The 15,298-nt window shown below is 37.0% G+C and overlaps 1 long non-coding RNA gene across 1 annotated transcript in view; it reads right to left on the bottom strand.

Moving 5' to 3' along the window:
* Positions 1-3,927: 3,927 nt before the first annotated feature.
* LOC119822647 overlaps positions 3,928-15,298 on the bottom strand; it is a 41,998-nt gene continuing 30,627 nt past the window's right edge. The window contains exons 4-5 of the long non-coding RNA XR_005286823.1: positions 5,494-5,559; positions 3,928-4,606 (exon numbers count right to left, since the gene is read on the bottom strand). This is a non-coding gene — a long non-coding RNA (uncharacterized LOC119822647). The remainder of the gene's footprint in view (positions 4,607-5,493; positions 5,560-15,298) is intronic.

Raw genomic sequence — 15,298 nt, 5'->3', positions numbered from 1 at the left:
TATTTTAAAGTTTTTTTTTTCATTCTCATGGTTTATTTTTTTTTTTTATATTTAAAAATTTCCATCTCCTTCCCTCCTCCTCCCCCCTCCCTCCGCTCCTCCTCCCCCTTCCCTCCCGTCCTTCTCTCCCTTCCCTCCCCTTCCCTCCACCCATACTCCCCTCCCTCCCTTTCAAGGCCAAGGAGCCATCAGGGTTCCCCACTCTATGCTAAGTCCAAGGTCCTCCCAACTCCCCCCAGGTCCAGGAAGGTGATCGACCAAGCTGAGAAGGCTCCCACAGAGCCCGTCCATGCAGAAGAATCAGAGCCCAGCGCCGATGTCCTTCGCTTCTCAGTCAGCCCCCGCTGTTGGCCACATTCAGAGAGTTTTAATCATGATTTCAATGAATTGTACCAATCAACAGCATCACAAAAATCTTTCAAGTTAGTCTTGGGTTGAAAGTATAAATCAAATAGTAAATTTTTCTAAATAAAAATACAACCTGCTCAGTTTGTTACAATGTAATTTGTATTCTTATGATTTCATGGCTAACGTCTTAGTTTTGATTGGATAACCAATTGAAGGTTCTTCCCTGTGGGAAACTACCTCTCCCGGCATCAGCGTTATTGGTTGCTTTTGTTCTTTAGCTAAGGTTATATACATATACATGTTACAGCAATTAAAAAAATGAAGATAATGAATTTAAGAGATAGCAAGACATGTTATAGAGGAAAAGGTGGAAGAAGGAAATGGGGGTAAACAATGTGATCATAACTTAAATCACTGATTTATTCTCTATTCTACAAAGTAAAAGTCTACAAATCTTAATAATATTTTATGATGTTGATTCTTACATGGCAATATCATAATACATATATCTTAAAAATAACAATGGAGGAAGTGGGAAAAGAGAGAGGGAAAGAAAAATCTATGCAATAAAGGAAAGGATAAAGTAAAATAGAAAATAAGAGCTAAGGAAGTCTTATATACTGGTTGTGAACCTAGCCTTTAACAGCTGAGCCATCCCTCCAGGTTCAAGGCCAGTCTGGAACTACAAAAACTAGTTCCAGGATAGGCTCCAAAGCTACAGAGACACCCTGTCTCAAACACAAATAGACAAAGAAAGCTAAAAAGGTAAGAATTAAAGAAGGAAAGAGGAGGGGGTGGTGTATTTTTTGGGGGGTTCTATCAATTGCAATATTGATAGAAATGAAATCGGAGAATGATATCAAGAGGGAAATGCTGGGTTCTGTCTCAACTGCTTATCTTTGACTAAGTGACTAATCTGGTATAACATACTTTTCTAAATCCAGGCATGTTTTCCTTCCTTCCAGCCCTCTATAGACAGCTCTCTGGTACTTATATTTAACATGCAAAAACTGGCATTCTTATTCTATGCACATTACATAAGCAAAAAGACCATGACACTCCCTCTCCTTTAACCATTGTATGAAAATGACTTCTAAGTTCCATCCATTTGCTTCCAAAATATATTCTCAGTTAAGCTTATCTTGGATGGATTCTGACATACATTGTTTCTTTTCTTTCTTTCCCTTTACTTCTCTTTCTTTCTTTCTCTTTACTTCTTTCTTTCTTTCTCTTTCTTTCTTTCTTTCTTCCTCTTTCTTCTTTCTTTCTTTCTTTCTTTCTTTTTTTCTTTTTTTTGAGGTATACCTCAGAGAGTTTATTTAAATCTTTCCATAGGTGTCATCATCACACATTAAGTCCTTCAGTAAGTATTTACTGAGATCTCTCAAATTTCCCACTACTTCATGAAAAGTAACTCTATGGGATGAAGTGCAACGGTAGGATGTTAAGGAAGGTCACTGCACAAAGGTAAGGAACATTCAAATCATGTCTCACCTAAATGGAATAAGGAACAGAAGGATGTATGATTATATCAAGTACTTTCTCTTACAAATTTCTTCTAGATGCTTTCATTTTAAAGTTTAAAAATTCTTCTATCTCTATTTCAAAGTCTTATGATTATATGTAGAATTCGCTTTTCTAGATTATAATAATGTCTATTCAGCAGGATCCCTATTGCAAGTCTTTAATTTTTTTATTCTTTGGGAAAAGATATTTTTATATCAAAATTTAATTATGTCATCTTCATAACTATAATGGTTATGATTTTATATGGAAAAACGTATTCTTAAATGAAAGTACCCATACTTTATCCACAAAATTCTCTTTGATCTCATGCTATCTTTGTAAAAAGAAATCCCTAATGCTCCTGCATTTTATCCTCTTCATATTCTTCTTGCTATTCAGTCTGTTTGACTTATTTATCCTCTTCTCCCTCTTTTTTTTTTCTAAGTATTTTGCACAACATTGCAATGTTAGCATGGGTGTTACTGCCTCTCAGCTTTTATATAGTGTAGAGTAGAAGATGATTAATAATGTACTAGCCACCATGGTCTAAGTTTGAAACTATTTGTGCAACTCACTTTTGCAATGTTGGTTTTGCAACAGTAAATCAATAAAATAATCAATTATAAAACAAGCACCAAATCAATTATCCCATCCATAAAATATTTTCCATAGTTGTTTATTTCTACATTTTCCCCTAATATCAAAATTTAAGTTTTATCTCACAAAAAGAAAAGTATTCTGAAGGAATTGATTCTTAATCTTTGCATGCAAAGCATACATACACACCTGTCTATAGAATTGCTATTCATACAATAAATTCAACATTAGTGGAAGGATTTAAAAGAATATACTAACAAGTAAAACACCAATGTTATGATAAATTAGAATGCCAACGGATAGTTATCTATATTAGTAAGACTTCAAAAACTCCAATATCTATGAATAAAACATTTTATATCATAATGATCATTTCTTACTTCTTCAGAACACCTGAACTCTAATTACTCCAAGTGTAAGTTTCAAAGAGACCAGTTTCTGTCTCTATCTCTCCTTCACATGTGCACATGCACACACCTTAGAAATTCTTCAAAGCTGAAGAAAACTGGTGCAGCAGTTTAGGGAAAATAGATTTTAATATACAGATGTATGAAGAATGAATCAATCATGAAAAATATCATTTGACTGAGATTTTGAATCTAATCATACTTTCTAAGAGTTGTCTAAGTAAAAGAAAATGAGTCAGAATACACTGTTGACACAATGTGCCAGAACCCAGCATTAAGACAAGCTGTTCTCTTTTCAGTGATACTAATGGAGAATAAAATCAGCAATACTTGATAAGAAGGATTTCAGCACAAGATGAGAAAATCCTCAGCTAAAATGCAGCAGCCATTGCGCACTCCTACATGATGACTTGGCATATCCAGACTCTATGAGATGTTGATGGAAAAGAAATCAGTAGTCATATCTAAAATCTGTAATAAATGCATTAATATTTTAGCTTAGCCTTCGTTCTTTCTTACTAACACTTAATAGACAACATAAGAAGCCTTTCTTAGGCACTTTTTCAACACAGAATTGGAATAACTTATTTTGTTTTTCTCCACTCCATGTGTTTATGCTTCTTGAGAAGTTAGTCTCCTTTTTACAGCATCACTAACACATGGCATTGCTCAAATTTAAAGCATACATTTCTATTTTGAACTTAAGTTCTTATTGAACAAAGTGAATGACATCAGGAACACACTCATAGTTAAATAAATTAGATGTATAGCTCATTTCACCAAAGTAGAACACACACACCTTGGTGAAACAGCAGGACATTCTAGTTACAAGGTGTTAACAAAGACTCATTAATCCTGGCATTAGGATTTGAGTTAGATAATTTCAGATAGGTTCTAGAAGCAAGACCTTATTTTAAATTAGATGTAATCAAGAATAAAGTTAGATGTTTTAGATATTTTATCTGGAAGAAGGCAAGATACAGAAGGACCAAGCGACAATCAAAAAGCAGTGGCATTTCCTCATGTCAACCACATTAGTAAAGATATGACCTGCTTTATTGTATATTTTTGCCTTTGCTTTGTTTTGTTTGGGTTTAGTAACAGTTCATGTTTTTGCCTCTATTTTAACATGATTCTAGATTTGATGTTGTTATTTTTTAGGATTTGCGGGAGGAACTTGATCTAATAAAATATTGAATTACTTTATTTGTTTTTACTTGGTACAATGTTTTATATTTTATAAAATAATACCAAGGTCTATCATCCATGAATAGTAAATACCATTAACCAACAGTAAATTCTCTTTTTAGTATCAGATCAGCTTCTGAATGACAAGGGCTGGCATTGACTATGGTTTTGTTTGGCCAAGAGAACCCTCAAGTCAATAAGGCATGTGAAAACAAATATTGTTTTTACACAGATGTTTTTCCTGTAGTGGCAAATTGTTTTTCTATCCCAACCTCAAAGTTCATCTGTTTACAAGCAGGTATGCCCTATATGTGGGCATATATGCCCTCAGTAGTGTGCATAGACACCATCTAATCTGTTAACAGACTGAGTAGGACCAAGGAAAGGGCAAACTCTCTCTGTCTCTTTGAGCTGTGACATCATCTTCTCTTGCCCATAAACAGCAAAGTGACTCTCCTGGTTTTCAGGTCTTTGGATTCAAACTGAGTTACAGCCTTGGGTATTTGAGTCTCCATTTGCAGATTGCAGATCAAAGGGCACAATAAATGCCCTGGCCAGTCCTACAATGGGGAAACAGAAAGAGAAATTGAGACTGTGAGAGTTTTCCACATTTTGAGTAGCTAATTTCGTATATTAAAGATGTAAGTTATTTGACTGGGTCTACAACCATATTTCTGGCATCACGTTTGTAATAGAAGCCCTGAAGACTGAGACCTAAAGTTAACTTAATACAAAACCCTGCACCCCGACCATAGAACTTGAAGAGACAGAGAAACTGGAAGGATATAATAACAGAGAAAGAGAGGATCACCTGTTTGACCTTTGTTGTATCAGACAAAACAAATTGTAGCGAGAAAAAGAAAAAGAATAACTAAAAAAGTATGCTCTCTTCCCTTCTGACTCTGGAACTTTAGCTCTTTCCCTTGTTGATTTTAGAAGAAAGGAAAGAATCTGAAATAAGCAAAATGTACATTTTCCCTGTGGCGTCTATTTTCTATTAACTCAATAAAAGAGGCACCTGAGGTTTTACAAAAGAACGAACTGGGAAACCACCAAGTCAGGTGTCTGGCTGGCAAGGAAAGCAGACACTAAAAGTGTAGTCCTGGCGGCGGTTGGAAAGGAGACAGCCCTGATGGTGGTGCGGAGGATGGCAGAAGTCCTGCAGACCTCTTAAGTCCAGCCTGGCAGGCAGCGGCTTTCTAGGCATCTATTAGCAAACTGCTGAGTTAATGGAGAGGTGAAAAGTTGTGTAAAGAAACTGAGAAGCACTTTTCCCCCCTCATAATGATGAGTCTTAACTCTGAGAATGAAAGTTTAGGCGAGGTAAGTCAGATCACCGGAAAGATAGGAAACAAGTTAAAGTCTTAGAATTCATTGTAACTCTGCTTTAAGATGTATGAGCCGCTGCATGCTGCTTTTGAAGACAGGGCGAAATGAGAACACTGACCTTGGAGCGCTGTGATTTGTGCAAGCTAATTGGGTTACAGGCGATGGCGTTCAGTTGACAAGGTACCTGAAAGACGTTCGTAATTAGAACGGGCAGCCTTCAAGTGCAAATGGAAAGGACTTAATTAAGACACAAATGTTAAATGGTCAGAGTAGACAAGAAGCAATTTCTCTTTGAAATTTCTAAATAAAAGGAAGTGGAGGTTTTTATGAGATAGGACCGGAAATGCAGCCTTCTTCAGGGGTGCGTTGCTGCTGTTTTGAATCTCACTAATGCTGAAAACCGCCCCTCAGAGCACAAGGCAAATGAGAACTTTTATTCCTTTATACCAAAAGATATTACCTTAAGACCAAGAGTCATTGAGTAGAAGCATTTCTTCGTAATTATAAAAGTAATGGGAATGATGGGTGATGTATCAGCTAAGTGTGTGTTTGATTAAACATGCAGTGGTGAATTTTGATTGTTCATATTTCTTGGTATATTAAGTTACTATAGTTACATAAACACATTGATGCTGTGGTATAATTTCTGAACAATTTTATTTATCTGATCAGATTGAAGGTAGAGGGTACTCTGAGCCTTACCAAGGTGTCAAGGCCTAATGAGAAGTTATTTTTAGCCGGGCGGTGGTGGCGCACGCCTTTAATCCCAGCACTCGGGAGGCAGAGGCAGGCGGATCTCTGTGAGTTCGAGGCCAGCCTGGTCTACAAGTGCTAGGTCCAGGACAGGCTCTAAAAAAGCTGCAGAGAAACCCTGTCTTGAAAAACCAAAAAAAAGAAAAAAAAAAGAGAAGTTATTTTTATTGTTTCATTTTTATTAAGCTATAGCATTAAACTACTATCTCTGAATAAAGAACATTCAGCATATTAAAAGTATGCATGTATCATTTCATTATAAGAGTCTTCCAATTTTAATGGAAACTCTCAAAGAAGAGCTAACACAAATAAAGAGTAACAATAACTTTGATTGGTCCTGTAATGGACCGAACATATTCACACCTACCCCATCTCACACAGAGCACTCTATATTCTGAATGTTGACAGAAAGTGAGCCTGCAGTATTCAACATAGAGGGAGAAAAGAGTCCCAAAAGGTTTTAGTCCTTTTTGGACATATGAACTCCCTCATTTGATAATCTTCCAGAGAACTGACATTGAAGGCACCAACCCTCACAATGGTGAAACAGGCTTTGCAGTTTATAGACTATTCAACTGTCTGATACTGATAGCTCCCGAACCAGATGGAAAGATAAGCTCAGGTGAGAACAGTCACACAGGCTGACTGCTGAAATCAAGCCCCTGAACTTGGTAGCTGAGTGTTTCCCCTTCTATTGGAGAATATCAAGCACTTAAAGGACATGATTCCCATCTACCCAAGAGTGACAATACAAAGCTATTTATATTAGAAAATCTTCCGAATGGATGGCAGGCTAATTTACAAACAAAACAAGAGCTTTGATATTTTAATGCGCCAGACAGGGAAGGGAGCAAGTCTGTCAAAACTAAACCATAGGGGACTTTTTTGCAATCCTTTCCACTGCTGTGCAGAAATCTTGCTCACCGTGAACAGAAAGAGACAAAGACATCTGAATTTTTGAAATTTGGCAAATCCAATTTATTTTTGCCCTTTCCCCCAAAACAATGATTTCATGTACCTTTTCTCTAAAATTATGCATGAAGATATGACAAGCTTTAATTCATGAAAAATGTTAGACATCTGCAGCTGATCTTTTCATAAAAATAATTTGCTGAATAGTTCAAGCTTTTATATGCATACTTAAGTCTGTGGAAATGACTCAAAGTGACATAAAGATACAATTAAAATGACACTGAAATATCGCTAAATGAAGCATAATTGTGAAGCAGATTTATTAATATCACGTCTGAATTGAACTTGTAAAACATCAGTTCATAGAAAGTGGATATCAGCTATCACTAATCTTTGGACTTTAATTCCAAAATATTTAGTAATCCCAGAAATTCATTTTGCTGTATTTTCCAACAATTTAATTTTCAAAAGTGAGAGGAAAATAATTTTACATTTATATTATGAAAACGTTCAGCATTTGAACTAAATACTGATGTCACCATGATAGATGTTAAGTGATAAAATTGACATAGGAAAATAAACAAAAATTTAGATGCAGTTTCAGGCTTTGTGTTACTGAAGCATTTCTGTGTTCTCTTACTTCCAACATGAGGCTTTAATTATTTGCTGTGCTTTAGAAATAGTCAGATTTATTTTCCCTTATTTCCTAAATTATTGTGATTACAGTATTTAGGAATAGTATTCTTGAATTCTACAATATTTGAGTATTGCTCAAAGAATAAAAAACAAGAAAAATTACTCATATATATGCATATATACATATATATGAGTAATATACTCATATGTTTGAGAATGGGTTTCTCTGTAGCTTTGGAGCTTGGCCTGGAACTAGCTCTTTTAGACAAGGCTGGCCTCAAACTCACAGAGATCCACCTGCTTCTGCTTCCTGAGTGCTGAGATTAAAGGCATGCACCACCACCGTTTGGCATATGAGATCTCGTTTTGTTTGAGTCCAGCCTCATTTACTAAATAAGTCTTTGGATAGCCAAGGCTACCCAGAAAAACCCTGACTTGAATGCCCCCCTTAAAAGAAGAATTTAATGTTTGAGTTCATTTGATGTTGAGAGAGAGAGAGAGAGAGAGAGAGAGAGAGAGAGAGAGAGAGAGAGAGAGAGCCCAATTAGGACTAGCCAATTGGAATCAGCCTTTCAAAGGCAGTGAACTCAGCAGGTTTTACTGTGTTAGTCTGTGTCTGTGTTTGTATATCAGGGAAACAAAGACTAAAAGGTCATGATGTCGTGAAAGAGTGGATGGGACATAGTGGGAGTTGGGAACAGAGTGTATAGAGGACAGTTGTATCAATACAGCATTCATTAAGAAAACTTCAAAAAAACGTTAAAAAGGGAAAATATATCTGTACGAAAGGATAATAAAATTACTTTTAATAAATCCTGCTGGTGTAACAATTTGATGTCCTCAAATGACATAAATCTCATATCAAAAACTCATAATTGATCTAAAGCTGAAATGCCTGAAGAGAAAGCTATGAGAAGTACTAACATTGGGTTCTCAGTGCCATTAGGAGGCTGTGGCAACACCAGTGGGATATTCAGCAACCACCAATGTGGTAGTTTGTACATAAAAAGATATCAAAATGTCTACTGCGAATGATGTTGAAGAAAATAAAAGACAAATAAGGCCATTTATTTTAGACAAAACATAAACTAGATGGTTAATTTGATTATTCTTCAAAGAAACAATCAATAAATTTATGAAAACAGTTTTAGCTTAAAGTTTTATTACTTTTTTATAAATTCACTCGAAATTGCCAATGTAACTGCAAGAATAAAACAATATGAGTACAAGAACAAAACTTTCATGTCTTCCTAACCATGTGTTATTCCTTTAACCTGCTTTGTCATTGCATGTAATTTTGAGAAAATATATTTTTAAAAAATAACTTATGGTTAAAAATGGAATTAATTTTTCTAAAACTTCAGTGAATAAAGCTCCTGTTTCATAGTCATTATAATTATAGATTATTGTATTCATTTAATTCCTTTCCTATTGAATGACATGTCAAGCCTCACATTCATGCAAACAATGTTTGAGACTTCGCTTTTTAGAGTTATGTCAATTTGAAGCAAGCTAAAGTCATTTCAGGAGGTGGACCATCAATTAAAAAAAATGCACACTAGCATGGCCAAAGGGCAAGTTTATGATACACTTCCTTGATTGGTGATTGATGTGGGAGGGCCCAGTTCATGATGGGTAGTGCCCTATTCCCCAGGCTGGTGGTTCTGTGTGCTATAGGAAAACAATCTGAGCAAGCTAGGAAGAGTAAACCCGTAAGCAGCAACCTCTATGAATTGCACACAAGCTTCTGCCTCCAGGTTCCTGCCTTCCTTGCATTTTTGTCTTGACTTTCCTCAGTGATGGAATTTGATGTGGAAATATAAGTTGAAATAAATCATTTCTTCCCAAGTTTATTTTGGTCTTGGTTTTTTATCAAATTAATAGAATCTTAACAGAGATTAATGGGAAAAGCCTAGGAGAACACAACTACGAGGCAGAATGCTTGTCTATCATACATAAACCCTAGACTCAATCCTCAGAAGGTTCAAGGAAAAGATAAATCAATAGGTTAATAGATTGATGCTTCATAGATATTAGATAGATAGATGGATACATAGATACATACATACATACATACATACACACACATACATACATACATACATACATACATAAGCAGATGAGTAGGAATAGACAGAGAAATAAAGAGGTAGAGAGATGATAGACAAATTCAATTTCCTTGCTCATATGTAAGGTTTTTGGGTGACCGAAAACCTGAGACTAAATATTCCAGGAACCTAAGGTAAAACCAAGTAATACTGGTCTAAAAAAAGGTAATATTATAGCCTTGAAATGACTTCTAATGATATTATGCTATACTCAATCAGTGTCTTGTTCAGCTATCATCAGAGAAGCTTCCTCCTGCAGCAGATCAGAGCCAGTACACAGATCCATGGTCCAACATTATGCAGAGGGAAAGACCTTGGAAAGCTCAGGCTTAGTAGGGTTGTCTTCATTAAATTTCTCCCCTTGGAAGGTAGAGAGAATGGGAGGAGGGGAAGGAGTGGGAACTGGGATTGGTATGTAAAATGATTTAAAAAAAAGATAGTTTGTTTTTCTAAAAAAAAAAAAGAAAAGGAAAAGGGAAAGGAAAAAATAAATTCCACTCCTTAGAGCTCAATTGAACCCCTTGGTAAAGGAGGCCGAGTGTAAGAGCCAAAGAGATGGAGGGGAAAAGGCTGACTGACAAAGCTCCTGAAAACCATAGACACTGAAGCAGCATGCAGGGGCCTGCGTGCCTCCTCATCTAGTCCTCTATGGCTTCTAGTTTAATGTTTTTACAGGATTCCTGAGTATGCTTCATTTTTATAGCTTCTCGTGGGCTATTTTCCTTCTGTTGATTTGTCTTATCCATCTTTGATGTGATAGCTTTTTTTTGATCATACTATATTTTATTTCATTATCTCTTTAAGTCAATAAATGAAAACCTAGGCACTAAGGGAAAGGGAAACAATTGAACTGTCTTTTATACCTGCTGTGAGAGGAAAAATTCTCTAATAGAGGGACACTTGATCCAAGGCAGGCCTCATATTCAGGAGTAGTTGACCAACATATAATGAATTCCACACTTTTTCTTTTATTCGCTTATAGTTTGGTGCTTTTAGGTTGTTTTCTTGGTTAGAGTGGGTTTGTTGTTGTGTTGGTTTTTGTTTATTATTTGGGTGGGTAGGTAGCGGGAGAAAAGAATTAAAAAAAAAACAAGAGAACAATTCAAAGAATCAATGATGTGCTTTTTTTTTGAGAAAATCAAGATGATAAACCCGTATCAAAACTAAATAAAAGATGGAGAGAGAATATCCAATTCAACAAAATCTTAATCAAAAAAGGGGGCATTTTCAGGCTCCCTCTCCTCAGCTGCCCAAGGAACTAACTGGGGGCGTCTCCCTGGAAACCTGGGAACCCCTCTAGGGTCAAGTCTCTTGACAACCCTCAGGTAGCTCCTTAAATTAAGATATATGCTTCCCTGCTCTCATATCCACCCTTCCTATATCCCAAGCACCCCATTCCTCCGAGCTCCCCCAGCTCTTGAAAAGGCCAGTTCCTATAGCCATACTGATGAATTTCTTGCATATCACCATAGAACCTCCACCTGACGATAGATGAAGAAAATGACAGAGCCCTACCTTGGAGCACCGGACTGAGCTCCCAAGGTCCTGATGAGGAGCAGAAGGAGAGAGAACATGAGAAAGAAAGTCAGGACCGTGAGGGAACCTCCAGCTGGCGACAGATGGGGAAGGTGACTGAGCCCCACATTGGAGCACTGGACTGAGCTCCCAAGGTCCCGATGAGGAGCAGAAGGAGCGAGAACATGAGGGAGAAAGTCAGGAACGAGAGGGGTGCGTTCACTCATGGAGACGGTGGGACAGAACTAATGGGAGATCACCAACTCCAGTTGGAATGGGAGTGATGGATCATGCGACCAAACCCGTCTCTCTGAATGTGGCCAACAGCGGGGGCTGACTGAGAAGCAAAGGACAATGGCTCTGGGCTCTGATTGTTCTTCATGGACGGGCTCTGTGGGAGCCTTCTCAGCTTGGTCGATCACCTTCCTGGACCTGGGGGGAGTTGGGAGGACCTTGGTCTTAGCATAGAGTGGGGAACCCTGATGGCTCCTTGGCCTTGAGAGGGAGGGAGGGGAGGTATGGGTGGAGGGGAGGGGAGGGAAGGGGGAGAAGGAGGGGAGAGAAGGGGGAGAAGGAGGGGAGGGAGGGAGGAGGAGGAGGGAAGGAGATGGAAATTTTTAAATATAAAAAAAAATAAACCATGAGAAAAAAAAAAGGGGGGGGGCATAATAGCATATATTCTGAAAATCCAGAGAATCGTTTGGAAATATTTTAAAAATCTGTACTCTACAAAATTGGATAGTCTAAAAGAAGTGAATAATTTTCTTAATATGTGCCACTTACCACTTAAATACAGATTAGATAAACTTTAAGTAAACATGTAACAACTAGTGAAATGGAACAGATCTCCCAACCAAAAACAGTCCAGGGACAGATGGCTTTAGCTCAGAATTCTACCTAAATTATTTCACAAAATAGAAACAGAAGGAACATTGCCCGATTTATTTCATGAGGCCACAGTTTCCCTGATACCCAAACTACACAAGGACTCAACAAAGAAAGAGAATTACAGACCAAGTTCACTTATGAACATAGATGTGTAAATGCTCAATAAAATAGTTGCAAACTGGATCCAAGAACCTATCAAAGAGATTATCCACCATGATCAAGTAGACTTCACCCGAGAGATGCAGGGTTGGTTCAATATACTAAACTGAGTAAACGCAATCCCCCACATAAACAAACTGAAAGAGAATAAAGCCCAGATGAACATCCCACTAGATGCCCAAAAGGCCTTTTCCAAAATCCATTCACCTTTCTGAAAAAGTTCTGAAGAGATTAGGGATCCAAAAGACATAGTTAAACATAGTAATGGCGAGATTTACTCTTATCAAAATCTGATGGCAGGGCCAAATTACCAGATAATATTCACACAGCTTGTTGAAGCTGAAGAGATTGAGCTGGTCCTTGTTTTATCCTTCCAATATCTTTAGTGCAGGAAGGTACTCTGAAGGGTACCAAAAGAGAAATGCGGACACGAACCCAGTCACAAAGCCTTTGTCCTAAAAATCTGTCTTGTGCTGGTGCAATGATGAAGCACAAATTGTAGGAGTGGTCGACCATGTCTGATTTAACTTGAAGCCCACTGAATTGCGGGAGCCCATACCTGACAGTGCTTGAATGACCAGGAATGTATCCCATTCTAGTCTAGTCTAGTCTAGTCTATTTCTATTGTCTTCTGTGTTTGTGTTGTTGTTTTGGTTTGTTTTTTGTTTGTTTTACTATCTCCTTGAATGAAAAAGTGGCAAGTTGTGAACTGAATAATCCCAGGTTCAAAGCTTAATATTCCTACGAGTAGTGATTTGAATAATAATGATCCCTACAGACTCATATAATTGAATGCTTGGACCCCAACTGGTAAAATGATTTGGGAAAGATTAGGAAATTTGGATCCTTGGAGGAATTATGTTGCAGAGCCTTTAGGCTTCAAAAGTTAGCTCGGGTTGCCTTGTGGTTGAGAGAAGACTGTATAGTCAACTCAAGGGTTTCAGATTTCATGAAGTGTCATCCATCCTGGGGTGGGCTTTAAAAGTTGCAGCCGTCATTGTGTCCCTCTATAAGTAAACATCATTCATACACCTGTGAATAACCCCAATAAAACTGATTATTCCACCAACCTGACCTTTGGCGTTATTATTTCATTTAGCTGTTATTGTTTTCCTATCTGTGATAAATAAATGTTTGTTCACACATTTTCAGAAATGATGTCACACAACACAACTTACAGCAATATTTAATCAAATAAAATATCTCAGATTTCTGCAGTGCAAAAAGATTGAAAGATGAAATGTTTACTGTAAAATTTGGTGCCTACACGGATCCTTTGAGCGTGCTAAATCTCCAAATGAAAACAATGAAAATTTAGATTTCCATCTCTTTGACTTTAACTGAAATTTACAATCTTTCTCAACAACAGGAAGAAATGTTGAATAAGGTTATTTATTTCACTTCATTCATAACTTATAATAAATATCATGAAGAAAATTAGCAGTATATATTATTATAAGAACACCATATATTATGTTAAAAGATATTGGAACAACATGAAGAAATATAGGAAAATTTGATGCAACAACATATTTTTATCAAAAGGAGTCAATATTAATGGCAGGTCAATCTTTTCTCTAAAAAGGCTTAGCTGGGAGCAAAATTTTCTTCTGCTCAACTGGATAATACGTCCCAACAGCAGTCTTACAGTACACACAGTTCTAGCCAGTGTGTAGATGTTAGGAAAGACCACAGGTTCTGGTAAAGATGACAACTGCTTAAAGTTTCATGTAGTGTGCAGTTTCATACACCAGCAAGCATAAAGAAATTTCAAAGAAATATATTTTAATAGCCTAACTAAAATGGAAAGTCTGCCTATACATAGTTACCAGGATATGTGCAAGTCAGCATGAAGAAGCAAACTGAAATACTTTATTAGAGAAAACACATAGAGACTAAATCCACCATCAAAGATAAGAGTAGAAAACACTACAAACATAAAGAAGCATCCAGATTGTCAACTATAGCAAGGGGAAGGCGATCTGTTGTTGGAGGGGGCTGCTTGTTTGTTCCCAGCTGCTTGGCAACTCAGATTATATTGGTCTGCTCTAAAGCTGGGGTGATACTAGGGGATTGGACTTGCTCCTTTTCTGCCACCACCTTCCGCAGGAGGCCAGCTTTGCTTTCCCGTCAATCATCTTTGCCTCCTCCCTTCTATCAATTAGGAGCTCCTGGCACTGTCATATGCTATCATATTGCTCCTGGATATTTCTATTATTAAATCATTGATAAAACTGACTCTGGCTATCTAGATTCTCACATAAGATTGAAAACATCATTTGGAAGGAAATGATTTATAAGTTGTGTCCCTTTGCAGCACATGGAAGCTGAAAGGCATTCATTGTGTACTAAGTGATTTGGGTGGATAGGTGAGAGTAGTAATAAAGCCGTAGCTGTCGGTATTAATTGTTAGAAGGAAAACATGAAGAAAAGCAGGGGATGCAAAGAAACGCATGTATCTGGAGTCGTAAGTTTGTGAATTAGCGCAGCCGTGCTGGATTTACGGTTCTAGCTATCCTAAATATAGTACAGAACTTAAGTGCGTGGAATTCACCAAAGCATTACAGCTACAGTTGTCTAGAAAAATTTAAAGAATGGGGAGAAAGAGAGAGAGGACACTGTGGGTCACTTAGCAAATGGCAAAACGTGCATGAAGAAATTAATATTTAAGTAAATGAAGGAAACATTCAAAACTCAGCATATAATTATTTGCTTAGGGTATATCCATGAATAGACCACATTTTCAAGTAAGGCAAAAATTCTGAACTTTTACAGTATTTTTATTTACATTTGTTTATATACATTTAATAGTTACATATTTATGGTTTTTTCATTTCTTGTATTTTGGTATTTTCACAGAAACACTCATAGTTTACAGAAATACAGAGATGTCATCTAAAAGTCTTGATTATAAAGCTAATTTTCAAATGAAGTTCCTCTGTAAATGTTTCT

This window comes from Arvicola amphibius, chromosome 9 (assembly GCF_903992535.2).
Source record: "Arvicola amphibius chromosome 9, mArvAmp1.2, whole genome shotgun sequence".
Lineage (NCBI taxonomy): Eukaryota > Metazoa > Chordata > Mammalia > Rodentia > Cricetidae > Arvicola > Arvicola amphibius.
This window is presented reverse-complemented; position numbering and strand designations above follow the sequence as displayed.